Source organism: Vicugna pacos, chromosome 9 (genome assembly GCF_048564905.1).
Source record: "Vicugna pacos chromosome 9, VicPac4, whole genome shotgun sequence".
In the NCBI taxonomy this organism is placed as follows: domain Eukaryota; kingdom Metazoa; phylum Chordata; class Mammalia; order Artiodactyla; family Camelidae; genus Vicugna; species Vicugna pacos.
Genome location: NC_132995.1, coordinates 77,448,070 through 77,457,308, shown reverse-complemented (window position 1 = coordinate 77,457,308; position 9,239 = coordinate 77,448,070). Strand labels below are relative to the sequence as shown.

Genomic DNA, 9,239 nt, shown 5'->3' with positions numbered 1-9,239 from the left:
CTTCGGTCGCATCTCGTGCAGGGGCTTGGAGAGGAGGAGTGTTGGGGGTGGCTGCTCAGAGAATCAAACCCTCCGTTTACCGGAGGGTGGATGGGGCCTTCCTCTTTCCGCCCCCTTTATTTGGGGTATCCCTTACGGATGCAGAGATGAGGCTTTTTGGTTTCTTAAAAAGCCAGCCGCAGTAAAGAAGAGCTGCCACAGGTCGAGGGAAGAGAGGTAGGTCCCTGCTGGGGAGGGAGCGGTGGGGTGCGCGGTCTCTCTGGGACGCGCAGTTGGGGGCGCATGTGGCAGAAGGTGGGGAGGCCGGGTTTCGGGAAAGAAGAAGTGCAAAGGTGACAGGGTGGGAGCACTTCGGAGGCAGGCAGAAGGGCAGGGCGTGGGCACTGGGGAGCCCTAGCGACCGCGGGCCCCGCTTGAGCCCCTGGGGCTCCTCAGACGTGGCTCCTGCGGATTTCCTCCCTTCCTCCTCCTCCTCGACTTTGGAAAGTACTTCTTGTTGGGCAGAGAAAGCTCCGAGGACATATGCTGAAGGAGATTCGGGAGTAAAGACGGAGAGCTGACTTCTGACAACTCTCCGTAGCAGCTTTGATGATGCAGTTCCGTCCAGGCGGCGTTTACCGAGCACCTATTACGTGTTCCCTGCGGGACCTTGGAAGAGCCCGGACGGGCAGGGAATTCCCGCCTGCAGTTGTGCTGAGGGCTCCTGGTGTCAGAAAGAGCCAAGGGCGCTTCCAAGTGCCAAGAATGGCAGTGATTCAGCCCCTCCCCGCCGAAGCCTCTGGGACCTCTGCATGGGGCAGGCCTCTGGAGAGAACCTGCATCGTAGCCAGTGAAAGGGGTCTTCAGGCAGCGGTTATTTTTACAGTCCGTTAGTACTGACCAGACACGTCCCACCAGCTCCGGGAGGGTGAGAATTGTCTCTCCCTCTGTCTCCTATGTCGGTTGACTGAAGCCCTGTTAAAATGTAAGAGCAAGACAGGGAAACTCCAGGAGTGAAGAGAAGGACCCGGCCAAGCTGGAGTGTTCGGCCCCCATAGGCTAGGAAGGGAAACTCCCATGAAATGATTAGGTAACCCACGCAGCTGGGGGGGAAATCAAAAACCTTGAATTGGCAGGGTTTATGTATATGCTTGGACCTTTTATCTTAGATTTGTCTGGTTTTTATTGAGGGCGTATGCGCGAGTGCTTTGTTGATTAAAACTTAACACTTTAGAAGACTGGAGAGGAAACTGTCCTTACGTGACCCAGTTCCCCAGTCTCTTCCATTCCCATGCTGAGTGGTGTATGATGCAACGGTTCAAGTATTGAGCCATATTTGTATCTTTTTCTTCCTGCCAAAGTTTACAGAATTTTAAAAACTTGGTCAAAACTTGGCCTTTTAGAAAATATACTGTGCAGAGCCTTTTGATTAATTTAACTTTTTTGATGTGATTTCCATATCCCAACAGCTAAATTGTTTTGGCAGCTATTTTAGAAATTAGACTTGGTTCAATCTCAGACTGAAGGTGAATTGGCGAAGGAAAAGTCAAAATTTCATCAAACCTGTGTGCTCGTGATCACATACGTTCTTGAAGTGGCAGTTGGTGAAGGGTTTCGTGTATTTTCCGTATATCGTTGGAGCTGATGTTGACGTTCTGAGGAACACCAGTCATTATTTACTGAGTGCCGGCAGTAAGCCGAGAGCAAGAGTGGCACTGAGGCGCCTCACCAAAGGGCAGGTAAGCCAGGGCCACGCGAGACCACCACCAGAAGCCAGGGAGCGCCTCTGCCTACCGAGGTGGAAAGGGTGTGTGGAGCCAGCTGGGACTGCTGTGTGTGTTTGGGAAGGGAGAGGGAGCGCTGTTAGGGGAAGCTTTGAGGCTGGCCATAGGTCAAAAATAGGTCTGCCTGGCTGGCGCAGAGGACATGGCTGATGAAGGGAGGTCGGGGCCATCTGGTCAGTGGGAACCTTGAACCACACAAGTCAGCGGTGTTAATCATTTGCCTCAAGAAGAAGTAGTCTCAGCAGGGGGTGATTTTTGTCTCCCAGCAGACTTTTGGCAATATCTGCAGACATTTTTATGTTTGCTTGTCCTGGCTAGGAGGCAGGTGCTACTGACACCTGGTGCACAGAGGCCAGGGGTCCTGCTAAACACCCTGCAGTGTGCAGGCCATGCCCGTGGCAGAGTTGTCCTGCCCAGAGTGTCTCCCTGCCAGAGCCAGGGCGGAGAAGCCCTGCCTCGACAGGGCAGGTAAAGGCTGCTACGAGGTGGACTTACATCTCAGAACAGGTCTTGAAGAAGGAGGTGTTGACAGGTGAGGAAGGATGCTGAGGTTCGGAAGCAGGTCTAGGATGCTTCGCGGTGCTCAGGCCCAAAGTGATTAGGATCCGGGCAAACCCTAGTCAGAGGAAAGGCGTTTCTGAGAGATCATGGCAGCAGGGCAGTGTGGCAGGGTCAGGGGCGTCCTGGAACCAGACTGGAGTTTTAGAGAAGTCTTGGTCTAACTTCCTGGCTTTAGTACCTTCTTACACTCGCGAGGCAGCCTCTGTTTAAACACCCCCAGGAGCAGGGACCTCTGTACTTGTGAAGACATGTCATCGTATCTTTGGATTGTGTGTGTGGTGACTATTGGAGCTGAAGGCTGCCTCCTCAAAACTTGGTTCTGTTGACTCCATTCCTCTAGAACTGCCCACTTCCCCAGGACAGCTCTTGGGATGTGCAAAGACAGTGTGACGTCCCCCTCCCCCATTACCGTTCCTCAGTGCAAAATCACCCTGTCCTTGCCACAGTTCCGTGTGGGGCTTGGCTCCTAGGTGCCACCTCAGCGTGTCGTCCTCTCTCAGGGAGAGCCCTGGCATCTGGAAGTGAGCGTGGTGACCGAGACCTGATCTAGTCCACGAGGAGGACAGCGGGACAGCTATTGTCGGGGACCAGGGCGCGAGCGTCTGCTCACTGCGGCTCAGTTTACAGAGCTGCCGAGCAGAGATGCTTGTGTGAACTGCTCCGTCCTGTGTCCACTGTGCAGACCTGTGTATGTGTATGTGAAGTTGAGTGGATGTTCTCTGTTTTTGACCCTGTGCGGTGCTCTCCTGTTTGTTCTGGTCCAGTCTCCAGGCCTTTTGAGATTTTAAAATCTTGATTCTGCCTTCTTAATCATATGAGAAAGGAGGGAGGGTTGACTTTGCCGAAAGCTCTGTAGTCGCCGGTGTTGACACCTCGTGGAACCCAGTAGTTGGCACTGCTGGCCCTGCTTGAGAGCTGGGGTGCTGGGGGGTGGAGGCGAAGTCCAGGGCTTGCTTGGCCCCGGGTTTAGGGGCTTCTGAGAAATTCGTGTTCGTGGCCAAGCTCCATGTTTGCGCCTGGGGGTGCCCTTTAGAAACTGAGTCTGTTGCAAGCTTCTGAGATCTGTGTCCCATCCTCTGGGGTCTTTGCAATTCCGTTTAGACGTCTGGAAGAGAATCTCTAATGTTCTTTGCGAGTCTGAAGCTTCCAGGTCAGAGTTACTTTTGAAATTTGTGAAGAGGTAGACGGGGTAACTGACACTGGCAGAAGCCACTGCGTATGAAGGTGGTTCCCACTCGGGCTAAGCTGGGTTTTTTTTCTTTTTCTTTTTGCAAATGTGCCTGAGATTAATCAGTGACAGCTTTACATTTGGGGAAGGAGAGGGGACTGGGGCTTAGAGACGAGCCTTTTCCCCAGAACTGAGCTTTAGCTTGTTGTTGGTACAGGGTCGTACTTACCAGATTTCATGTCTTCACTGAGAAGACGTTAGAGAGTCACCATTCTCAGACGTCCTTTGAAGCAGGCGGGTCAGAGATCCTGGGTAACTTCGTGCCAAGTTCTCCCCGTATTCTAGATCGATCTAACGAGGGCTGGAGCTGAGTAAATTACCTGGCCTGGGTGGCAGCCACGCAGCCGCGTTGAGAGAGCGGGAGCGGAAAGCCAGACCTCACAGCAGCACGCGTGGCCTCTGTTGTGACTGCCCGTTGTGCCCCAGTCCGTTGCTGGTGTGTGGCCTGTCCGGGTGGTACAGTCTGCTCGTCCTCACTTCTGCGCGGGTCCACGTGGGAAACCTGGCTGTGCCCCCTGGAGATGAAGGATGTTCCTATGAGGAGAAGGGATGCTTTGCTTAAGGGGGGACGTATTTGAAAACCCTTAGCGATTGTCCTTTTGCACTTTCAAAGGCTGTGTCAAAGTTAAAGTCACCTTGGAGTTAAGGATGTGGTGTATCATTTTGAGTAGAGAGAGAATTGCATAGATGGGAGTGATCAGCTCTTGAAGCTGATGAGTTAGGTGAGAAGATCGAGGCACGGGGAGGGGAGGGGAGGGGCGCAGCTTAAACATGCAGTGACTGGGCAGGCGTGAGAACCCATCTGCCTTAAAGACCACGAGTCAAGGCTGAGGAGGAAGATTTCTCTGCTCGGAGGCATGTAAACAGTGATTCCCTTAGGTCTTGTTTACGTAATTGATCCAAAAGCAGGGGCACACAGTGGAATTGCTAGGTTTGCAGGTGATGCTAAGCTCTCTTGGAGTTACGAAACAGCCAGCGGTGGGGGGGGGTTACTGCAGGGAAACCGTACGAGGATGTGTTAATCATCAGAAGACTTGCAGGTGAGTTTCTTTGTGGGCAAATCTGAGGTCAGGTATTAAGTGAGAAATTATGGGACCGTCATAGGGCAGTTTTGGTGGGAACAGCCAGGAAAGGACTTGGAAAGTACTTTCACAGTGTTGCCCCAAACCTGTTGCAGGTTAAAAAGGACAGGAAATGCTAAGCTTCTTCAAAAAGAGTTTGGCAACAAAACAGAAAACACTGTCTGAACTGACTTTGTACTGTGCTTTGTTCAAAGCATGGGCACCTGACTTTAGGCAAGACACCAGAGCAGGAATGACACTGTGGTGGTGCCTAGAAAGTCTGCAGTCCTGCTGGAATGGAAGCTCCCTGAGGACAGGGCCTTGCCCATCTGTTTTTCTGATTAAAAATAGCAGGTTTTCTAGCATCTGGAAAGAAGGTGGCTGGGAGGAGATGACATTGAAGCCTGTGAAGCCACTCAGGCCAGGGACACAGGGGCCTGGATGGCTCCCTGCCCCAGCAAGCCTGAGGCGCTGTTTCGCTCGCCTGCCTCCCTGCCTGCCAGCCCGCTACTCGGCCAGTGCACGAGGGCAGGGAGGCGTCTGTCTTACGCTCGCTGGTTTCCTAGCGCCCCACCCACGGCAGGCCCTCCTTCGTATTTGGTGTCTGAAGGAACGCATGAGGAGGTATACCTGGAAGCTTTATAAGGCATAAATTCGGGACAAAATGCAAAAAAAAGGGAGGGGCACAGGTTTTTCTTAGCCCTGGGAGGCGTCAGAGCCCATCTGGGGAGCAGTTTAGAGTCACATGCGCCCAGCCCCTCCCTCACACCTATTGGATCAGAGTCTCTGGGAGTGGAGTTCTGTTTTGAAGAGTTCCTTTCACCCCCAGGTGGTTCTGATGTGCAGTCCAGACCGAGAACCGCCGTCTTACATGGTGGGTGGCCTCGTCTGTGATACCATCTTACGAACGGAGAGGCTGGTGCTGACTGAAACACCTTCAGAAAAGTTCTGGAACGTCTGTGGCTGATGGGCTCCCAGCTGGTTATTAAGACAAACAGTGAGCTTTTAGGTACGTCTGTGTCCCTGGAAGACAGTGGCCAAGACAGCAGAGGGTCCACCGTGTGGCCCTTGGTGCCTCCGTGCGGTGCTGCACCCTGGTTGGATGGCGTGACGGGCCGCCCCGCAGGCCTTTCCCGAGTGGGTCCGTAGTGACAGTTACACCAGCCTGTGGGAAAATAAGAAAAGGGCCATGCAGCAGGCTTTTCAGGTTTTAGTGCTAAATTTGTTCAGTTTAGGGGTTTTTTGTTGTTTTTAAAATCTGGGCTGTCCTTCCTACTCAGAGGGGTTAACCCCCCCACCCCCCTTTTATGAAAGGATGGTGATGGTTTGCTTTTTGGTATCATCTCTTGGTCACCTAAACCTGGCAACTCTGTAACGTCTTCTGCACTTTTACCAGCCTGTGACGTGCACAGTCAGGGGGTCACTGCTCCTCTGAGGTGGTCCGGCGGTCTGTGCCCTCCTCCTGCCACCTGCTGCTGGGGAGGGCTCACAGACGCCAGAGTTAGACTCTGTTTGGAAATCTGCTTTCCTAAGTGTTCCTTTTGACTTTCTTTCCCGGCTTGCTGGCAATAGTTAGGAACACGGCCAGAGAAGGCTCACTTCCCCAGCAACCCATAAATCCCACTGCTGAACCTCAGCCCTGACCGATCACCAGCACTGCAGGGAATTCCGAAGCAGGGAGAAGGAGGGAAGCGAGCGACAACCCTTCTCTTTGAAGGGTGTTGCCACCAGGAGGCCGTCTCTGCAGGTCTCACACGGGAGTCAGGCGGATCCGCGCCCATCGCACTGGGCTTGAAGCCCCATCAGGAAGAGTCTCTTTTCTCCGATTGTTCCCCATGGAGTAAGCTTTTACAATCAGTTTATTACCAGGTTTAGCTAGTTTTTTTCAAACTTAACTGGTCAAGAAGTAATTGGACAGTGTATGGAACTGTTAATTCATGAGGCATTTACGGATTGTCCAAACCTATGCCCTGGACTTTACATGCATTCTCATTTAATCCTCAAAACAGCCCTGAGTGGTGGAGGGATTTGTTCCCACTTTGCAGACGAGGTAACTGAGGCTTGAGGTGTTATGTGATTTGAAAAAAAAATCACAAGAAGTTATGGAGGTAGAATTGAAACTAGTCTTGTTTATTTCAAAGCTGATTCTCTGACGTACCGTAATCTTCTCAGGTTTCTCTGTATTTATAGTACAATTTCTGTTAAAATCTGATGTTTTTAAAGTTTTTTTCTTTTTTCTTGATTTTTGTCCTTGTTCTTTCCACATAAAGGGGTTTATACCATCCCTGCTATTTGATAGTCCCACTTTAAAAAATTTGGGGGGGTAATTAGGTTTTATTTATTTTTTAATGGAGGTAATGGGGATTGAACCCAGGACCTTGTGCATGCTAAGCACGCGCTCTACCAGTGTACCTTCCCTCCACCCTGAGAATCTGATTTTGAAGTGTAAAGGGACCTTACAAGTCCTCATTTATGGCTCAGATCCCAGACGTGGGAACACAGCTGAGAAGAGGGGAGCTGCGGTGGCACCCAGCTTTGCAGGTGTCCGGGCCAGTGTCTTTGTCAGTGTACGGTGGTTTTAGAAAAAACCACAATGAGTAAAAGTTCACCCTAGAATTTAGAGAGTAATTTAAAATCTCTTGTTTTGGTGCCTTCTCACACCCTGTTCTCTTTTAACATCAGCATGGGTGACAGGATGCTGCTGGTACTTCGCGCACACTGAGCGCCCTCCTCCAAGCTAGACCTGCCCCTGCAATACTGCTGTGCACAAAAATACAAAGATGTGGCTAACGTTTGTTAACAGGTTTTGTCCAAAAGTTTGCTGAATAAATGCTATGAAAATGTGTGTAATTAAAAACATATCATCATCCATATCCTCTAGTTAAAGGGCAAATGAACAGCCGAATATCTATATATTCATAGTCTGTTTTATTTATAGATTTATTATGCTCAGGTATAGTCATTTCAGTGGAGTGAATTCATTCTGTTTGAGTTTCTACTTTAACGGTTTTATTTTTCATATTAACATTTAGCCAATAATAAAGTCCAAATTGGGGAGTGGTCTGCAGTGTTCACAGCTTATGCAAGTGAACCCACTTCCTATACGCAGACAGAGACAGAAAGGGGAGAGATAGGCCTTCCCCTCTCTTTAACTTAGTCCTTTTCAAGTATTTCTCTATTACGGGGCATTTTCCTTACTACTTAGTGCTAAGTCCTTTTCCTTATAAATTTTTTTGTACCTGGAAAATTCTGTACCAAGCAGAAACTTTATAAGTACATCTGTTAATTTCTGCACTAACCAGAGATGGAGAGAGAGAATTAGGGTCGGATACTCGCTGTGGCCTGGGGTTGGAGGCCTCAGACACACACCAAATCCTGCCTGAAGTGGAGAAGATCGATGGCAGCTGGTGCTCAGCCTCGGGGCCAGGTGATCAGGAGGAACTGGGGGGGGGGTGGCCCCGGGCTGAACTAGAAAATGCAGGTCCTGCCTAAAGGGGCCTGTTTAACAGATCTGTTCAATTGTTGCCATATGGAAATATGGGGCAGTCTTGACAGATCTTCTGATTTTTCACTGTAAGCCAGAAATCTGGATTAGTTAAAATTCTCCTGATTTTGAAAGATCAGCTAACTCAACATTTTAAATAAGAACTTTCTGAGCAGACTGAACAAAACAGCTTTGTGGACTGGATGCAGCCTGCAAGTGCAGGCCCTTAGAGGTGGACAGCCCTTCAGCTCGGTAAGCAGAGGCACAGGGTTTGAATAAAAGCAATAATACACTTTTAAAAGGTTGAAAGAAATCAAACCTTGATGTCATGGTTTTGTGTACCGCGCTCCCCTCCCCTGACACACACACTTGTAATGGTAACAATTTCTGCCCTTTAAATTTGGTGCATTGTGACTGGAGTGGATGCATTTGAAGGGGTTTCCTGCCCAAAGGAGTAATGGAATCAGGGAGAGACAGGTGGAGTGGAGCATGGGGAAGGAAGCTGGAGGAGAGCACGTGGGTGTGGGTGGCAGGCAGGCCCAGGGACAGAGACCCACGGTGGGCTGAGGAAAGAGAAGAGGACGATTTCTGTATATATTAAGGGGGATGTGGATGTGGTCGGGAAGAGAAGAGGAGGAAAGAGGAGTCCTTGCAGGAGAAGGGAAAATTGTGACCCGATAAATATTTAGAACTAGTGCAGAATCTGTGTGGGTGGGCGCTGGGCTGCCGCTTTGCCATCCCGGGTGTGCACATTAGCTTGTGTTGTGGCTTCTGCAAAAGGAGAATTGGAGCGAGAAGGAAAAGAAGGGGTTTGTGTTGGGAAAGGAGAGTACGGAGTGAGGAAAGGAAGAGGGGACTAGGGAACAGCTGACATCACGCTGAAAATGTTTCCATTGTGCAAACCAACAGCCTTCCCCCCACCGCGCCCCCAACCACAGCATCGTTTGAGGGAGTGTGCGCGTAGCCTCCTACGTGTGGTGGCCCCCAGCTCCCAGGTAGCTCTGGGCACCAGCTTGTTTTGCTTTGGGGGCTGGTGTGCTAAGCACACTTGGAGCCGCGTGCCCACAGCCCCTCTGGGTGACGTTAGCTGTATCTGCCCTCCCCAGGGCATGCTGCGCTGCTGGGAGAGCCGTGCAGACTGA

General features: G+C 50.8%; 1 protein-coding gene across 6 annotated transcripts in view; it reads left to right on the top strand.

Annotated features, from left to right (window-relative positions):
* Window positions 1–9,239, top strand: part of LRRC8D (leucine rich repeat containing 8 VRAC subunit D) — a 92,795-nt gene that overhangs the window by 1,543 nt on the left and 82,013 nt on the right. The window contains exon 1 of one of the 6 annotated variants that reach the window (XM_072968277.1): window positions 15–216. The exons of 4 other annotated variants lie outside the window; for them this stretch is intronic. The gene's annotated coding sequence lies outside the window, so the exon portion shown is untranslated. Of the gene's footprint in view, window positions 1–14; window positions 217–5,603; window positions 5,623–9,239 lie in introns of those variants that run through there. One more of the 6 variants, XM_072968279.1, reaches the window with a different exon arrangement.